Source organism: Cebidichthys violaceus, unplaced genomic scaffold, assembly GCF_023349555.1.
Source record: "Cebidichthys violaceus isolate CVI_PGR_0920_01 unplaced genomic scaffold, fCebVio1.0.p SCAF_15, whole genome shotgun sequence".
In the NCBI taxonomy this organism is placed as follows: Eukaryota; Metazoa; Chordata; class Actinopteri; order Perciformes; family Stichaeidae; genus Cebidichthys; species Cebidichthys violaceus.
This window is the reverse complement of record NW_027176318.1, coordinates 10,904,956-10,925,398: the sequence shown is the minus strand read 5'-3', so window position 1 is coordinate 10,925,398 and position 20,443 is coordinate 10,904,956. Positions and strand designations below refer to the sequence as shown.

The 20,443-nt window shown below is 41.0% G+C and overlaps 1 long non-coding RNA gene across 1 annotated transcript; it reads left to right on the top strand.

Annotated features, from left to right (window-relative positions):
* Positions 1-607: 607 nt before the first annotated feature.
* Positions 608-20,128, top strand: LOC137871913 (uncharacterized). The gene is made up of 3 exons (XR_011102846.1): positions 608-717; positions 2,589-2,717; positions 19,326-20,128. It is a non-coding gene; the product is annotated as an uncharacterized lncRNA (long non-coding RNA).
* Positions 20,129-20,443: the final 315 nt, after the last annotated feature.

The following is a 20,443-nucleotide window of genomic DNA, read 5'->3' as shown; positions in this document are numbered from 1 at the left end:
GTTCTAATTTAACCCGGAGCGACGATGTCATTCTGGAGGACATTGTTTTTTTTTGGCTTGTCATTTGCCTGCAGGGGAGAGAGACACAGAAGGGAACAGACGACTGCGTACAGCTCAACAGAGGAATGACTTCATTTGTCTTAATTTATCTTTAATTTCAGGAGCGTCATTGTTTGTTTTCCTGCAGACTCCTCATGGATGTTAAAGTGTCGGTTACCGCTGTCATTCTCTGAGCCGCTTGTTTGCGGTGTGTTGCTTTGACAGCCACTCACAGGGAACTTCATCCGTGTGATTCTGTGCAGCAGGGAGCTGGAATCACAATGATGAATATGACCTCTTCAGGAGTCGCTGTGAAACACGTTTATTCAGGGCTTTTTTTTTTTTAAAATGCATGTTTCGTGACTTTATTATGTACAAAGCTCATGCATGCATAGTGAGTGATGCTTCCTGGGCCTAACAGTGTGGACTTCTACATGCATAGTGAATGTTTCTGTGGACAAGCAAACCTCACACCTTCATTCCAGAAGATGTTCACCTTCTGCTCTATCTGCCTCCAGTCTCCCGTGAAGGCTTTCTAACACATTTCTGAACCCGGCTGCAGGAATCTTTCTGCCGCGTCGGTGAGGTCGACCTCTGATGTCGGACGATGAAAGCCCGCCGGCGTTCCTGTTCATCCCGAAAGGTGTTGGATGGTTTTGAGGTCCGGACTCTATGCAGGTCAGTCAGGATCTCCCACACCGAACTGGGCAAACAGTAAATATTTCTGTTATGTTTTGTTTTTCTTCTGACTTATTTCTTATTTAAGCTTTGTTTTTTTGTGAAATACTGGTTACTTTTACTTCTTCAGGCTTTAAAAACTCCTACAAACAAAATAATCTGCAAAAAAAAGGTTGAACTGCTGCCCGTCTTATGTCACCACGAAGAACACCCTGTTCTCAAACATCATTGTGTGCTGCAGAATTAAGATTTCCCAATTGACAATCAGCCCCAGGCCAAAAGGACTTGAACTCTGACAACAGTATATATATATATATATATATATATATATATATATATATATATATATATATATATATATATATATATATATATATATATATATACTGTGTATATATATATATATATATATATATACAATAAATCATACATTTCTGTTGATTCAGCACAGAAAGCACTAAATTAATCAACATATGCTCAATAATCACAATCCAGTGTTGTTGAGATGTTCAAATAACTTGATTATAAATGCTCCGTCCACTGTTTTAAATGTGCTGTTTGCTGGTTTATACATTAAAGTGGTCTAAGTCTAAGTCGGGGTTCAAACCGCAACAGGAGCACCTGACACCGTACCGTCACGTCACCAAATAACACAATAGCCCTGCAGTCAGCAGTCCGTGCTCTCTCTGCAGTGAGAAGCACAGAGAGCAGGCAGTGAAGTGATGAAGATGGAGGTACTTCACATTCACGCCTCATTCGCTGCCAGACCGTCCACGGGAAGTCCAAAGGCAATCGCGTAGAAAAAGACAATCGATTCTTCTTCGTACACCTGGGAAGCTGGAACCACCGAGTGGACCCCTCTGATTTTCTGGTGGACTTCTAAAGCTGATGTGTCACCTCCTCTCAGTCCCTTACTGCTCACACATCCTGCACACACACACACACACACACACACACACACACACACACACACACACACACACACACACACACACACACACATCTCAGTCAAGTCTTCAACATCTGCCCTGAAGCCTGTGAGAGTTTAATGTCCCTCCACGTCCATTATTCTGTTTCAAGGCTTCACTCGTCTCCTTTGAGGACAGCGACTTGAGAAATATGGCGACTAATTAGAGATCCCTCAGGAATAAAATGAAGGTTGGGAGAAATGGAACATGCGCCTCCAAAATAATTGGACTGACTCAGTCGATGGCTTGCAGATGTACTGCTGCGGTAAAAAAAAAAAAAAGACCAGGTGTCTCTTCTTCCACCTCCTTTATGCCAGTCGGGTTCATATTTTAGGATTTGTCAAGGATGTAACTTATCTTGTCGCTGTACAGGAGAGAGATGTGGTAGCTGTGAAGCAGCCTCCTACATCATCAGACGTGTTCAGCGGTGCTTTGATTCCCCCAGCAGCAACATGGTCAGCTTTACACTGTACCACAACAATAGAGAGCAGCACGAGAGAAGAAGAATCAAGAAAAAGTTACATTGTGTTAAAGTTTTAAGGCTTGACAGAAATAACAGACTCACACGCGGGACGTTTCTTCTCCATTTGTTGCATATGAAATAAACTTTATTATAATTATTTGCAGCCAATAGAATCAAGAATGTTTCTGTTTTGTTCTACCTGTCCACCTACTGTTAATATTTGTGCTGAAATCAATAAAATAAAGTATTATTATTACATTTTAATGATACAATTCCTCAGTCAATAAACACAGAGCTCTGGTGTTAAAAGTTAATTAAACCAAGTAAGTTCTTAATAAAGTTGGATGAAATATGTTTAGCTTTGTGGAAGAAGTGAGTCAGATTCCATCTTATCTTTTTTTTTTTACCAGATGTTCTTCTTCTGTGTCTCGGCTGTGTAGGGCGGCAGAGAAGCAAAGAAAGTCCTTCCTCCACTCAAACGCTCTGCGATCCTTCGTCCTGCTGCCTGGAGAGCTGCCTCGTTGCGTCATCGTGAGCACCCACAACACAGTAACACAGTAACACAGTAGGTAATTCACAGTTTCCCTTTTTTCATTTTCATCAGTTTGTTTTTGACAAGAGGAGCAGAAGGAGTCTGGGTGGCAGATTCGTTTCCCACACACATGCAACGGGTCATTCAGTCCTCATGACAACAGCATCAAACTTCAATCACGGAATTGCAGTTTTTATAAATATATATTTTAGGTAAAAGTATTGTCTTTTTCCTCCCTATAACTCTGCAAACCCTTTTGAATAGCAGCTAATTGTTTTTCCACCAAAAAGCACAATTTAAAAGCTCCCCAAAGAGGAGTCGGTTCTCTGCAGTTTGAATCCGTTAACCTCCATTAATTTCCCTTTTGAGAGGTTTAAGAGGTAGATTAGTTATTCTTAATAGAGTTACAGGCGAGGTGCCTGGGTGGAGGTGGTGGAGTGGAACATGTTGTTTTGCTGCAGTGTTTGCAGAATGATGCGAGGCGGTGATGTGGCGTTTTGGATAAGAAGAGAGAGAGATGTTCTATTTATGGATGCAATAGCTGCATTTTGTCATGTCCAATGTCATGATTTTTTGTTTTTTTGTAGTGTTTCTTATCCACCACAGTGAGTCATGGTGATTCACTGTGTAAAAAGCTTTTATTTTCATATTTTTTACTCTAATTGCAGAAATAGGCTGTTTATTTCTTGAGGCATGTACTGTAGTTTTACTCTGTTGGATGCAGAACCTTCAGACTTAAATGTCATCCAACATGTCTGCTTGTTTGCGGTTGATTACTATTTATTTACTGAATAATAAATCCGATTGTAGAGATTGATTTTCTGTCACTGATCACATGAAGAAGCCACTTCAGAGACAACGTGAAGTGAAGTTGTGCTTCGTTCATTCAGGAACAATCATAGATCTCAAGATGTTTCCGAAAGGTACCTGAAGGCAAATGATAGAAATACAAGATCATCATCTCACACAGACGCACCAATTAAACCATTCATAAGGATTATTGAAAATACCATTACATCTAACTTTGTTTTGCAGTAACAGTGAGGTGAGTCTTTGGATAACTCCTCTGTCTGCTCAGTCTGTGTTCAGTTGAACAGCCTTCTCACTGAGCTGTGAGTGAGACTCGTTGACCTTCTCTTAAGATAGGAAGGCGGGCGGGGGGGGGGGGGGATTCTTCAAACAGTTTCTGCTTTGTTGTTTCATTTAATCGGTTATTAATCCTGTCTTGGTCTTGGGTCTTTCAATCAGCGTGGTTCAGAGTGGTTCATGAATGCATCAGTGGAGGAGGCTGCCTCTCTGTTACTTAAGGTGTTACAAAGAGAAGACAATGACTCAGTTTTGAGTTGTTTTTTTTTCATGTTCAAACACAAAACTGTGAACATCGATGTAAAGGTCAAAGGTGTTGTTGCTGCATAGCACAATATGTTTAATTAGCCAGAGCTATAAGCTATAAAGGTCATATTTAAATTAAAAGTGATCTCATTGAGAAACAGAGAGGTGGATGTTTGTTATAGAGTTCTGCCTTTGCAGTGTGACTAAAGCTGAGATGTCACAATCATGTCCAAAAATAATATAATATGAAAATTATATAACATGTTTTTTATTGTTGCAATTTGTACAGTAAGAGCTTGCTGGTTCATGATTAATATTCATGAATGACTAAGGCATGAATATGGAGTAGCACTAGCCTCTCTGCTCTGTTTAGTTCTCTCTCTCGCTGCCTTCTTAATGTTACGGATATGTTATGTTTATTTTGCTTTAAACGAGTCATTATATTCAGGGCAATGCAACGTACACAATGCAATAATTGCCATGCAGTTGAAAGAATATGCTCCTTTCTAAGGTTGGAGGAACGTCTATGCTTCTTACTTCTTTCAAAAGGTCTGGTTACTTAACAGAAAGATGTTTTTCTCATGTGAGATTTTCAAGTTTTCACCTCACATTGTATGTCCTACATCACAGACAAACGCTTTTGTGTCTCCAGCTTGTAGCCGTGCTCTATGAATGACGGTCTGTGTGTTGATTGGTCGGTCAGTCTCAACAGATGTCGGATAGATCTCCATGTAATTCTTTTTGCAGACATTCATGGTGCCCAGAGGATGCATTATAATCCCTCTGGTGCAAAGTTTAGTGGTAATTAGAAATATTAGCATGCTAATATGCAAGAGCATGATTGTGAGATGTCACGACATTAATGCATTAAAGAGGGAGTCCCTTCACATTATTCAGGTGTGGCTCTGTCAACATATCGCCACTATTTAACATAAATTGATTTGATCAATGTAGCTTGACTGAGCCGACCTGCAGTCCAACCTGTAACAGATCAGCACACTGTGAGAAGCTGTCAGAGCAGATCTGATCCGACGGCTGTCAAATCTGTTTTACTGTACACCTGACCGAGTGCACACTGGGATAATGCTGCAACAGCTGGTGGGGGGGGGGGGGGGGGGGGGGGGGGGGGTGTTGGACTGCTGGAATTATTGCATCCACTCACTGATTTTACTGCTCTTGGTTTAGTGGGTGCTATAAAAAAAAGAAGAGGAGAATTTAATGAGATTCTCACAGCTACTGTATAAAGCACCGCGCTGGGTTTATAGGCGACGGCATCCCAGGAGAATGTGTGTGTGTGTGTGTGTGTGTGTGTGTGTGTGTGTGTGTGTGTGTGTGTGTGTGCGCATTGTCTTGAAATTTGATTGACAGTGTGTGTTGCGTGAATGTGGGTGAGGTTGAAATCCGCAAAGGAAAGTCATCGACTGGCATTTTTTTTTTTCACTGTTCATTTATGAAAATAAATTGGAAAAAGGAAAATATTGCAAAAACGGTGGAAGAGGAAAAGTCAAAGCAGCATAACAAAGAGTCATTATCATTCATATTAACGAAGTGTCAATCAATACGGCCTTTTCTCTTAGTCAACACATCCCCAGAGAGCAGAGCAGAAATAATATGAATAAAAACTACAATTTGGAGACATGTGACAATAAGCACAAAGAAAAGAGAAAATAAACACAACAGAGAAGTTGAGTTTGTTTGTCACAAGTCAAGAAGTAGAACGTCAACCCAACATTAATAATGCGTGTTTACGCTGCAGATGAAACAAAGAAGATGAAACGTGTTAATGAGTGAGATTTAGAGACGCTGGTGGGCAGAGACAGGCCATCTGTTTGACCCTGTTTCCAGTCTTTATGCTAAGCTAAGCTAACTCAACTTTAGCTGTATTCAATGGACAGATATGACAGAGTCTCTTCATCTCACTCTCAACACGTCAACAAGCAAAAAATATCAAACTATTCTTTCAACTGAAATATTTTTTGTCATATTGAGATATTATTCCACGGACACTTTTTTTAATAATAATTGAATGGGTCCTGGTTTCTTGCAGTATTTGTTTAATTTGCCTGAGCAAAGTTGACCTTTTCCATTCTAGGCTGCTCTTCATCACGTGTTTTGTCAGCGTGGAGAATTCTCGACCGGCTCTCGAAGAAGTCCAATCTTTGACGTCTTAAACCTGCAATCAGGGTGTCTTTGATCTTCTGTTGTGATTCTGAGCATTTTCTGTCATTGGAATCTGTTTCGTGCACTTTGCTTTGATGAGCTAAACCCGGCGTCTCTCTTCAAACAGACCCTTCAGTCTCTTCCTGTGCATGCTCCGTCATTTCACCGCCTTGTCCTCCAATCAAGTCAAACATGCAGGCAGGCTACAAAATATGTACATCAAAGTAGAACAATAAGGTATATCTGGTCATGTTAATGGCTTCTGCTATGCAGATGACCCCTCTCAGATTGTGTGTAGCAGCATGGGGTCTGCTTTAATTCTGTGTTGTAGTTTGGTAGAAGACCAGGGTGGATGTGTGAGGAGGAGAAGAGGAGTTCTTTAAAACACCAGACTTCACCTCGCTGGAGCGATGGATGGAGGGAGAGAGTGAGCAAGTGTGCTCTGAGGGGGAGAGACCATCTAAAAGATTTACCACCTTGAAAAACATTCACCCAATTCATCAAGCCTGCAGTCTTTATCTACAATGTAATTAGTTAGTTCCAGTTGTTTCCTGTTTCGTGACGCAGGTTTCAATGTTGCTGGGATCCTGGCTCTGCAGTGTGGTTATCAGCTGCCTCTGTGTGGGCACGGACTTATTGAACACCGGAGGAGAAGTCCAGACTTGCTGGACCATTAGCTCCAGTGATAGCTTCTCACCCAGTGAGATTACATTACATTACATTACAGTCATTTAGCAGACGCTTTTATCCAAAGCGATTTACAAGATCATTTCAACGCTTCCTCATTTCATTTTTGTTTAGTTGACCTGTAATAAGTGGACGTTTAGAGACGTTCTCCACTGACGCACACGAATGACGTGAAAACAGTTGCTATATTTAATATTTCAAAGAGTCACTTTGCTTTAGAGCTGAACTTACAGATGATGTGATTAAAGATCAGAGAAGCAGCTTGCTGTTTAACTTTCTGCTTCGGTTCAATCTCGCCGCTGTGATCAGCCGTATGTCCAGCAGCAGACAGATGTTTTAAGCAACGAAGCGCTGATAACCAGGCAGCAATCTTAGCTGAATTATTCATCGTTTGTTGCCTAAACCTAAATATTTCACAATCTTTATTAAGTAGCTTTGTTGCCTAAACATAATTGAGTGTTTCCTGTGAAGAAGAAAGTTTATTTTGAAAAGACTGCATGAATGTAACCAGCAGAAATTGACACGTGTTGCTGGCTTTCTTAAAATAATGCATGAAAAATGAGGAGTACGTTTTCCTCTCAGGATATGTTGTATAAATACATTATACTCCGCGCCCTTTAAGTTCTCCTGCCTTAGTTGCTATGGTTCAAAATACAGCGTCAGTATGCATCTGTATGTTGTATTTGGTGAATCTTTTTATTTATTTTTTTAAGATCAAAGGTTGCAGAATTATGAGCAATCATCATCAAAGCATCCTCTCTTCATCAACTAACACAAAAATTCTTCTAATTAACCTTTCAACCGCTGCTGATGTCTGATGAGAGGTACGGTGTGTTGCGCTGACCTCAGCGCTGATAAGTGCAGCTATCTGATCACTTTGAAGCCTCCCGCTTTCTTCCTGCACTTTGGCGGCCATTTGTTTCTCCTCTCCGCTGTGCGATGGAAAGGGCAATTGGTCCGGAACACCTAGGATGTCGGCTTCAATCACTTCCAAATGAGCTGACAGCAGCTGACTGTGATCCCATGGAGCCCAAGGGAGGGCAGGGTAGAGATGATGTAATTAAAGCAGTGTGAAAGAGAAAGAACACGGTTTATTGATATAAACCGTTTTTTACTTTTGCAAAGAGATTTTCCAGGTAGATTCTGGATGTTTGTCCCTCGTGTCTTTAAAGAGATAAGCTGCCCGGTGAAGCTACTCTTCCAGAGCACACTCCGGCCTCCAGGGAGAACACATTTTAGTAGGACGAGGTAAACAGTAAATGGGATTTTTCTGTGTGTTGCCCATAACCTCCGGGGCGACAGAGATAAAGCACAGTGTAGAGGAAAAAGACATTTTGTGTATTAATGTGAATCAGTGTTTTTCCGTCAACATCTGATGAGTTTTTCATCAGAAACAAATAAATAATGCACTGCTGATTGAAATATTGGTCTGTTAAATCCATTTATAATCAGACCAGCTGTGAGCCAATCAGGCAGGCTTTTGAATAATTCAGATTTCTGTATATTTGAATAATTAAGCTTTTCCTCTTATTTTGCACCGGCCACACTTCAAAAACAGAAAATCCATCTCACAATAACGACTTGATTTGAAGAAGCTAGAGGGCTGCAGCTCTCAGAGGAACGTTCTTCTCTGAACAAGTGCAATAAGCAACAATAATTAGGACTGTGTTCATTCCACCATGTTGAAGTTCAAGAGACCTGGAGCCATTCGCACCAGCTCTTTGTGAAACTTAGCCTATTTGTAACTAAGTATGTACTTATTTACGCATTAATGAATAGAACCATGTTGCAAAAAAAGGTGTCTCATGTAGAGAAACAAATGGGCACATTAGACCGCTGCTTAACGGGGTTGTTTTCATTTGCTAAATACAATAAAGGAACATCACTTAGATTAGTTGGCACTGACAATACAAGACAGCTTTAACTGGCAGGATTGACAGTTGAGTTGAGGCTGGGTGGTGACACATTAAGGACTCTAGAGGAGGATGTAAGCATGTAAATGACATTTAGCTGCCTCTCAAGATATGAAGTTGATCAAATGCCGCAGCGGCTTAATAGATGCTTTGCAAAGGTTACCGTACACTTTATACTCTGGAGTCCCTTGTGTTGTCCTTCCCTGGATTACAGCACTATTTCTGATACCGGTATGAAAGTCCAGTCCATATCAACGGTGTGGGATCTTTGAGCAGCAGACTTTGGGCCAGAGGCCCTCATGGCACAATGACCTCATGGGAGGGCGTATAAATAGCACAACACTTTCAAGGAGCTTCCAAGTGTCATGATGCACATTTTACGCTTTTCACACGTCACCTCACACCACAGGGTCAAGGTTGTGAATAGAGATCGGACGACATCAAATCATATTGGCCAAAAAAAAACAACGCAATAAGTTGATTCTGGTGAATTTCCATTTTCTGGATAATCGTGAAAATCGTCACTTCTAGCTGACATGATGATGAATGAAATTATCATTTAAGAAGAACATACTCACACATTGTTGCTCTTTCTTTATTTATGCATGGCGACCTCATGATTTATAATGACCTTATTTAAAATATAAATATATATATAAATATATATATATATATATATAAATATATATATATATATATATATATATATATATATATATATATATATATGTCATGCAATTATAATATTAGTTTCTTAAGTGCAGCCTGAGGTGAAGTGATTCCAGTGTGTTTCGGTTCCATTCTAAGACTTGGAAGCGTTTTCTTTAATGATTATTGGAATAAAATTAATCACAATTGTTTTGGTCAGGACAAAAGAATGATTGAGAGGTATTGTGTTTGCATCAGTCTGCACGCTGTTTTTTGGAGATTGTTGCATATATAATTTGCCATATATATATATATATATATATATATATATATATATATATATATATATATATATATATATATATATATATTATCATTTTTAGCCCCACCTGAAGATAAGATTCTTAACCTCAAATATTTCAAAACCCCTCAAAAACATATTTTATTCATCGAGTTGATCCAAAAGGTCCATACATATACTGGCTCCCTCTAACCTTCAAGGTTGATTTTTGTGTGCCCTGAGGACTTGACTCTGAAACATCGGCACCATAAAGTTTAGTAAAGGAGTCGTGTTGCCGTCCTGAACGTCTTTACCTTCTCGGGCCATTAGACCACAGAAGATGATGACCCATGCTGATCTAATGACCATATGCGACCATGTCCTCCTGAGGCGTGTGTTTCTGTTTCCACGACACTTCAGATGAAATGATAACGGTCCTATAATTGCCTCGGGCATGTAGTTCAGAGCATGTAGCGTCAGTCGGGTATCCGTACAAGGGATAGAGCGCCTATTAGCGGGCTGCCTGTCAGGCTATGGACCATTAGTGCCGTGGTACTGGTTGTCACCTCTATTAGCCTAAAGAGCAGTCTGGAGAGCCTCTGGACCCAAAAGGTCTGAAGCAATATGAAGGTGGTTGATGCTGAATTATAGCTTTGATGCTACTAAATGAATCACAGATTGAGCCACTGCATTTTATATAAGAATCTCCACATGTTGGCGCTGAGACGAATCAAATAGCGCTGAGTGATCCCCGGTGTGGGGATGAAACACTCAGCAGATTCCACTTATGAATGTGTTTATAGATCTGATCGCTGAAGCATGCATGAAATAGAAGGATATTGGCAACGTTATTGATGTGTTTTTCTGTGACAAGATTCAGCGTTTGGCAAAATTATTGTAATTTTCGGTCAGAATGTGATTTGCATAAATCTCCATCAGGTAGCAGGTATTTTCTTGAGGCTCGTCATTCAGCCGAGAATGAGGGGGCGGGAAAGTCTCCATGATGATGACAGATTAGGAAACACTTTCACGTCACGTGTACCATCTCCATATTAAAAGAAAACCGTTTTTAATGCACGCACTACACTTTCTTTAGTCTTCCATCGTGTAAATGTGATTCTGAAGTACTGAATTGTTGATGGAAGGGATGATTCCCACGTAAATGTATCAACACAATGTCTTCATTTGTACACAGATGTTTGCATTAATGCACAATTCATGTGTGGACAAAGTAAATTAAAGCTTCTCAATACGTAAATCAGAGCATATCTATTGCCTCCACGGAACAAACGGTACAAACAACGGCAACAGGAGCTTAAGAGTGACGCCGTAGGTCCCATTGTCATCGGTTAGGCGTTATATGAGCTCAGTGCAGAGCGGCGGCCATTAGCTGGCCAGAGGGGAACAACAGAGAGACTTTCATACACTAAAATGTACGACTAGGCTGTAAACAAACCACAGAGAAGCTCGGATTGTAACACACACACAGAGGGAGAGTGACTTCATTCTCCACTGTTATGAAATATGAATTGGAAGCATATAAAGACGGACCAACTGAATGTTCCTGAACTCACCGTTTTTGGGATTAACTGCGTGTTTTAGACTATTAGAGTGTTTTGTCGTCGGCTGATGGATGCGTGGCGTGTTCCACTTTTGACGGGGCTTATTAGTAAGAGTAATGCCCGGTGTCTCCAACTAGCTGCATGCGTGTTGCTGTGTGGGATGTGCTGTCTGGGTCGGTTCGTCATAGTTAAGAATCGGAGCGAGTGTGTCACGTCTGCCGGTAGACGTGTGAACACCTCAGCGACAAATCGGAGGAACATCGGTTGCCTCCATGCAGCTGAAACACAAGTTAAATTAGTAGGAAACCACTTAAGAAGTGCATCAACGTACAGCACAGGAAGACATTTCCCAAGAAGTGGAAGAAAAGAGCTTCACCCTTTAAAGTTTAGTGAAAATACACATTTAGTCCTTAATCTGAAAATCCCATTACATTTACTTTAGATCACATAAAGTCCAATGATATCCTCACAGATCTTTGAATAAGCCAGCCCATCTGGTATTCACTCCCAAACTGAAATCCGAGTGATTTATAGCCGTCCCTGTATGACAAACAGCAATTATATGTCAAAATTATGATATTTCATATTTTGAATAAGCCAAAAGGACGTGACTTTTGGAATGAACTAATTGGAAGTGTATTCATTACGTGTGATGTCATGAAAGTGAAAACAATAACTTAAACCAGCTACTCCCCAAAGCCACTGTTGTACTTTTGGAACATTCATCAGGTTGATGCTTTAAAGCTGAAGCCGTAATGAATTCATGTGATTCCATCAAAGTCAAATGAAGATTAATTGCCAGAAGACTTTTCTGACTGAAATGTGAACATAAAAATGATGAGAAGGAGGCGTTTGGTTTGCACCTGTGGCTTTTCACTCGACACAAACAAATCAGTTAACTATCCAAAATCAAACATGCACCGTCAGCGTGGCTGTTGAGTCGATGGCGTCGCCCCTTTTGATGCCTTCAGGTGTCTGATTATACGTCTTCCCGCCATCAGTGCTCTCCGCCACCAGCAAACGCACAAAGAGCTCAGTTGGCTCGGCCTCCTCGTGGGCTGCAGCTGGCACTCCGCTCGGTCTCCACCACGCTCACTTTCACATCTGAGCTAACAGGAGCCTGGAGAAGTGTGCTCTGACTGTAATACCAATACGTGTGTGCGATGCAGTCCAGTAGTGTTTACAATATTCTACAAGTGTAGATACAATATGGCACTGTCTGACACGCCACATGTACATATGTTATATATAACATCCCTCCTCATGGCTCTAAGTGGCTAACTTAAAGATCAGTGGAATAGATTCCATATGGAATTAAAGAAATACGACATTCACTTGAATTTCCCTACTTTTTTAAACAAGAATATAAAGCGATAATCTGATAATTCCTCCCAAAAATATTCAGCTTCTCTGCAGTGGAATCTTTGATTTGACTGAGAGGCCCCTGGCAGTGTCTCGAGGTGAAGGTTGTTCATCATTGCAGTCACATTCCCCGGGGTGTTCGGGGGGGCGTTCCTCGACCATGACTTCGACTTTGGCCTTAACATAGTTGGACTGTGCTCAGGAGCATGTGGGGTTAACAATGGAGACCTCATCCCTGTCTGCGATGAAGACCAGCCAGCTTCTTGATCGTTTCCGGTTTCTCATCATCCAAAATGTCTTAACGGAATTTGATTCTGTCGCAGAAAGAGTCCACAAGTATTCCAAAACCTTTTGTCAGGATAGGTTATTGTTTAAAGTGTGTTAATGCTCGGTGTTACACACGTACAGTATTTCTCATTTATGGCCACAGGCAGAAATATAAATGTGTGTAAAATAGCAGAAGCCAGTGGGAGACTGAATAATGATTCAGGTCCAGTGACTCTTTCAGACGTCATGCCTTGCAGTGTGTGATCAGCATGTTTAGCACTAAAACATGTAGTTTGCTCTTCAGACTTGGAACATTTTACCATTTTAAACAAATGTTCTGAATCTCTGTGAAAAGTTTTAACGTCCCTTTTTCAAATACTTTAATCCGTCTGTGCTGTGTTCTCACATGCATGTAGTGTTTCTGTCCACAGTGGCACACCATGCTGTCATTACTCCCCCAGGAGCCCTCTCTGGTCATTTAAAGCTCCCAGCACCACTGCTGCAGATGAGAGCCATAGACTACTGGAGTCAAGTAGCCAGCAGATGCAGCTGATGTTGTCGAATCCATGTTTAGATTGAATTGTCAGAGCAGCTGGGCTTTTGGAAAGGAACGTTGTGCAGAAAATGAACACTTTACAGCCTCTAAACCAGCAGAAGAAATGTCCATCCATCACATCGTGACTATCAACGATGAACCAATTTAAGGTTCCATGTCAGGAGTAAAACAACAACAATCACTTGAGAGCCTAGAAGGGACGTAATGCTATGGAACGAGCAGGTTATTGTACGGTGAAAAAGGTCACGTCTCACCCTCTCTACGCTCTCAGATGAAGACTGAAATAAATTAGTGTGTCGGACTCTGCAGTGGGGATTCCCAGGAGGCCTCTGCTTCTTACTTTTGTTGAAACTTCAAAGGATATTTCACAGGGGAACGATCTTTCTCCTCCTCCCCTCCTGAGATCAGTCGACTGAGGGGCTGACGTGAGCTGCTTTCATGCTCTGCAGGAGTCACATTGTTCTGCTGCTGCTTTCTTAACTCACCTCATAAACAGTTGGACTGTAGATAATGAGATGTGGGGTTACATTGACTTGTATTATGATGCGTTTAAGCTCTGCTCAGTGAAAATGAGCATTGGGAAGGTGAATTAGTACGCGATCATGATGTGTTCAAATATAAAATGTCGTTTGTAGCGAGAAACTTGAATAGAGAGGTAGAGAAAATGCCACCCGGCTGTGAGACAAGTGTTAGCCGAGTGGCCACCCTTGGTACTGCAGGATCACATAACTCACTCAAATACAAACTCGGAGTAGATTTTGATAGTGCTCTTTTGGTTTATGGACAGTGACAACTGTTCATGTGTAAACTGAACAAACTTTTAATATTGAACCTTTTTTTCATGCATCAACTCAATAGCCGTGACAGGTAAATATTGGATCTCTCCATTTAGACATTTCCATCCTCCTCCCCAACAGCATGCCTTGTCAGATCGAGCATGCATGCATAGTGTGCAGTACGTGGCATGAATAATGTAACAGGAAAACGCTGTTATTCTTCTTTCTGCAAATATCCTGGTGATCCTGATTGCATCAAAACAAACAACACCCATTAAATCCAAACACAGTATTTATATTCTCTGTCCAACGCCTTCTGTGTAATCTCCTGTTAAGTCCTGAGCATCCGTCATCTAACAGTCTGTGCAAAGCACACTTTAGATGATAACCAGACATCACACACTGCACCAGGTAGACCAGAGGGAACAATGCAAATAGAAATATTCAGCTTCTAATAGTCAATTAAGTTCAGTGCAGCACGTATGTGACCTTTCCAGTGCTGGTGCCGTTCATGCAAAAACTTTGGGTCGAATGGCTACTCTGGCTCAGCCGGACGGACACGTCGTGAAGTCGGGAGAAAGTCACATCGTCAACGTACATTTCACGATGTCTTCGCCTTATTTGTCTCACTGTGGCTGAAGCGGTTCGGTCTGATCTACCAGTCATACACAGAGCTTAGATAGAGCACTACGAGGATGTAGGATGATTACAAATGACAGAAATGGGACTCAAATTGGGTTTTGGTCTGACAGCTCGGCAGGGAGAGTTTCAAAAGCCGGCCAGGTTCAAACCGTGATGCGTCACAGAGCCAGCTCCATTCTAACCTGAAGCTAATAAGGAGGGATCTCCCTTCAGGGACCATTTAAGACTAAAAGTATTGTGCTTCATGAAAGAGGTTGACTGATATTTTTTCAGCAGTAATGAGCCCAAAACCAGCCCGTAACTCTTGTATTTGTATGCGTATTGGTACTGCTGAGCAGCTGCATACATAGTGTACAGTTTATTTAATGAGAGCCTTTTGGATCAAAGCGTTTGGGTGTTTACGGTCGAGCGTCGTTTGAGAACTCCACACTGTGCAGGCTATTTGTACTACACTGGGTGCTTCATTAAGTTGTAGCTGGAGGTACCTTTTAATTGGTGCCAGTAAGGTAAGAGCTGTCTCTGACTTGGACGTCTCTGTGTGTCCTTACCAGTTATGATTGTTCATTCCTGATGCACCATTTAAACTTAATGTAGTGCAGTCTCTCTTTGCATTTGGCAATCAATGAATGTCTGTCACTCTGCTCTGATTTTAGTGGTTGTAAAGCTGAATATGAATCTATAACTACATGCCGAGCCACTGCTGCCCGTCTTTATGTCCCGATAATTTAGTTGCTGCCGACAGGATTTAATAGAAATGCACTCTGCCTGATATATGTATTAATATTTGGCCTGTCCAGTTTCCCAGAAGCAGCTGTCGAATTTATGGGAGCAAAAGACCGAAGTCACACTTGGAAACTTCATTTTCCAGCGATGTATGCTTCTGGATTCAAACTTTAACGATCCATATGGGGATATGGATCATTAGGTTTGCTTCATTACGTGTCTTTAACTTGCAGTACTGATGGACGCACACCCACAGGTCATTAAAGATTGTGTCTGAAACACATCCTGTACCTTCATAGTACAGCCAGTAGTGGAAAAAGTACTCGTCTCTTTTAGTACCTAAAGTCAACGTGCTCATTATGCAGAATGGCCCAATTCACAATGATGGTTCTTCAGTTACCACTGGTGATGGTCGGAACTGACCCAGAATCCAAAGTGAATTGATTTCCACTGAATATTTCATTGTTATTGATTTTTTTCAACAGTGTGATTTGTTGTGCTTGTAGCCGCTGTCAGCTGCACACGTAGAACATAATTACATTTTTGAGACGCTCTTACTTGCTCCTTTGGACTCATACTAGTAGTTAACGCTGTTTGCACCTTTTTCATATTCTGAAGCTGCTGTTAATCGTTTTGTACTGATCATACAACCAGGAGAGTTTCATGTCCTTCCAAGCTGTAAACAGACCTTTTACTTTTTCAGGGCAAAGTTGGAATCTACTAACAACAGCTAGAGAGCATCAGTAGAATAGCATCCTGTCACTGCTGGTTGTGTCCTGGTTGCTATTTTTATACACACGTTTCTCAATAAGTAGCTCTTTCTCTCAGGTTCGAGTACATTTTAGGTCAAATATAATTCATGTCCTCCCAGATAACTGATCAAATGAAATGTGACCATTATAACCATCAGCGGCACCATGTCCCAGACTTTCAATAATATGTTTCAGTGCCCCTGATAATACCTCCAAAGCTGCAGTGCATTAGCAGGGCTGTTAATGAAACCATATTAACAATGTGGCAAACACGTCAGCTTTTCAGGCTGGTCGCTTATTCTCCTGGCCTAATGCACAGCAGCGTTAGCCTCAGTGCTTCTATCATCAAATGCAAAGTCAAATCAGTGGAGCTCCAGCCGTGTCTTATTAAGGACGGACTGGTAGAAGCAGCCGGCAGCCTCACCGCTCAGCACCGGAGTGATTTATCACTGAAGAACTACGAACCACCGACAACAAACTCACAGTCACTCTTAATGGGCAATAGAGCATTCATTATTCATTCTGAAGCAATGATTATGGTGCAGCCATAACAAACGGTGCTAATCTCAGTTTCATGTTTGTTTCTGATTTATGAGGCTTGTTCAGCTCGCGGATTATTTCTTTATTTTCTTCTTTTACAGATTTTATACTTTCCTCATGAGCTCCCCAAAAAGTATTTCTTTATCTAAATGAAGTAAATCTAAATGTATGAATCCATTCTAAAGGTCGCCACTCACTCCGGTGGGACTGCTGCCTATAGATGTCATGGAAACGTGGACACAACTGAGTGGCAAGTGATTCACCGCACACCCCGACCTCCATCTGTCTGGCCCGTCGATGACTGCGAGCAGCCATCTGCAGACGAGGGCGGGAGCTGCTCTGATGCACACGTGCATTCTCAGAAATGTTCAAATATAGAACACACTGAGATGCATGCATGGTGTCTGTCCTATAAATGGTGTGGGTCGGAGCAGACGAGGTGGCGACGGTGGGCAGAAGTGCGCCAATTATGTAACACTGGAACACTCAGTTAGTCAGCCTCTCTGTGAAGCTACTAACATGTTGTTGAAAGTCAAAGAGCTCAATCAAAGGCAGGATGTCCCAATCCTGACCGTGATGCTTCCATTCTGCCCACACTGAGCGATGCAGTGTTGTGTTTTATTCTTAATACAAATGCTTGAAACATACTGGTTGCATCACGTGTTGTACGATTAGTACGTTAGTGTTTAGTGTGTTGAGATAGACATTGGTACTTTTAGGAAGAAAGGAAGTTGTTGTCACTAACTCGTACGAGGGAAATTGGAATCAATAAAACCCTTCTTTGCTTTCACCTACCGCCGGAGTCAGTGTGAGCTATGTGCATGTAGGACCAGACACACTTGTGAACTTATGGTTTACACTTTTGCTAGAGAGAAAGAAAGAAGCTTAATATAAAACTTGTTTTGCCCTTAGAAAGATGTGATATTGCTGAAGAGAGCCACTCATTTCCCATATTAACATGTTAATAAGAGAAGCCAGTTTGTTTTTATGATAGGAGTGAGCAAACATAATTGTGCAGATCAATCTTATATTTTTTAAAGATAGGCTTGATTGGTCTCAATGTTTGCCCTTCGTATTTTCAAGTTCTATCGTGAGTATGCATGTACCTTTTTAAAGAGTAAACCATAAAACAATAGGCAACATACAAAAGTAAATCATCCAATTCAATAGAAACGAGTATCAAACACACTTTAAAGCGAGAATAAAAAGGTCGGTCTTAGCTCCCTCTTTGATTTTATGTTAAATATTACATATGAGTCGGCCGTCGCAGAGGATGCTTATCTAAACTGTAGGCTACATTTATTACATTAATAATAATACTTAGAGATTTGAGTGCGCTAAACCGTTAGCTCATGAACTGGTAATAAAAAAGATCTACAGATTCCATAGCGCCACATTTCTACAGATTCCCCTGCATGTGTTTGTGTTTGAAATGGTTATTGTAATCATGTTTCAAAATGAATAAGTGTAATGTCTGTTAAAGCATAGCTGTACATATAATAAGGTGACTGCTTTCTTTAACCATCTGTTCCCATCACTGACATTATCATCAAAACCCAAACACAGAGCAGATCCACACCTGATGCTCAGCATTAAAACTAGGTTCTACTTTCCCAGTGGAATACAGTAAAATGAATAAATACATAATGTGAGCAGATGTGGACAATGCACATAAAGGCACATGTGATATTTGGATATTTTATATGTGAAGTGTTACGTAAAAACTACAATTTCACACAGAAGCGTTGTTGATGGAACAGAGCTGTCAGCCATTACCTGTTATGAACGTTGACGTCATTACCACGTTGCATTGTGGGATATTTATGTTGCCGTAGTGTCCGGTGTTTCCAAACTGTAATATTGTACCCAAAGAAGTATGCAATTCTAGTACTATTGGTTTCATAAGGTGTCAAACATACTGTGTTTTAGCGTACTAAATAGCATTTTAGTGCGGGATTTAGGTAGACAAAAGCAGGCTCAATGGACTGTATCAGCTGTAGCTAGCTGGCTAATTAAGCTAACATAAGAAACTTATTCTCCAGCTAATGTTTTGAGCAGACTAACTTTAAAAATGTTCTTAAAGGGGTTTTAAATGTGCACTTAAAGGCTACCTACATGATATAATTTCCACCAGCTGATGATCCATGTATTAAATATGGATATATATATATATATATATATATATATATATATATATATATATATATATATATATATATATATATATATATATAGTTTGCGCTGGTTTGCGCGTCCTCTGATGTGTTCAGTTTCACAGCAGTCAAGGCCAAGTCAGCTGCTCTGTGATTATGAATGCATGTGTGCATGCACTGCGTGGCTCTGAATCAAGAGAGAAGATGTGTTTCTGTGACGTGAAGCTGCTGCGATATATAGATCAACATACTTATAGATCAAGTCTGTTGACAGCTCTCACTTCTCATTAAGTCGCAGGCGTCCGTCAGAAAGTCGTCGGCTGACCGTCGGTTGAAGATCACAGCGAGGAACTTCAATGGCCGACATGCAGAGGGGAGCCGGGGCACCTCGCTCCTGTGGAAGTGGATCTGGATTTTACCTGAGACACTGGAGGTTTTGTGAATGTGTGTGTTTGTTATTTGTGAATCAGTAAACACAGCTGTGTCTGCAGGGAGCTTTTCCACACTGGCCGCTGATGCTAAACAAGTTTTAGGGCCGATGGGCAATTCACTCAGTACAGACATCACGTCTGACGCTGTGAGACGGTTATTTGTTTTCTCTGTTTAATATCGGGCTCCAGTAGGGTTGTGGTCCGTTCTTTAATATAAAATTACATAGACGTGAGGACAGTGATATTCAACGCAGGCAAACACATTCATTAAATATGATTTGTTTTCTCAGGAAGTTTTTCATAAGCTGGACTGTAATATGTTTATGTAACAAGAAAGTGTGTAACTGTTTGCCTCCATCAAAATCGAACAGCTTCTAAACAAAAATACTACCCACGTGAAACAAAACTCAAGCTTAGCATATATACGTTCTTGGATAATGTTGAATATAATGTAACAGTATATGAATCAGTCTGCAGTTATACACTGAAATAGTGAATATGACGGTTTTCAGAATATGGAATGTAACTTCCCCGTGAGAACATGCTGATTCATGATTGTTAAGCATTGATTTTGGTCACATTCTACTGAAGTTTTAAAGTAATGATTTTTCTCTGTAAAAGTCTCTCGTCTTCGTCTTCACCTGCATCATCATTTCTGGCCTCTTTCCACATCTTCCATCACACTGAAACTTTTTCACCACAACAACCCCCCCCCCCCCCCCCCCCCCCCCCCTTATCTGTGTGCAGTCCAATCCCTCAGCCATTGATTGTAAATGTCGCGCTCGCTCACAGAGCACAGTCAGCGTTTTTGGGATGATCGGCTGCTCTTCTGGGTCGTAGATCAAACACAGAGTGGCCCTCTGGCTCCTCACCTCGTAAACACCTACAGTATGGATGGGCATTCACATGTCTGTGTGTGTTTGATGGGAAAACATGATAAACGCATCAGGTCAAGTGCGTTTTAATACGTTTTATTTAT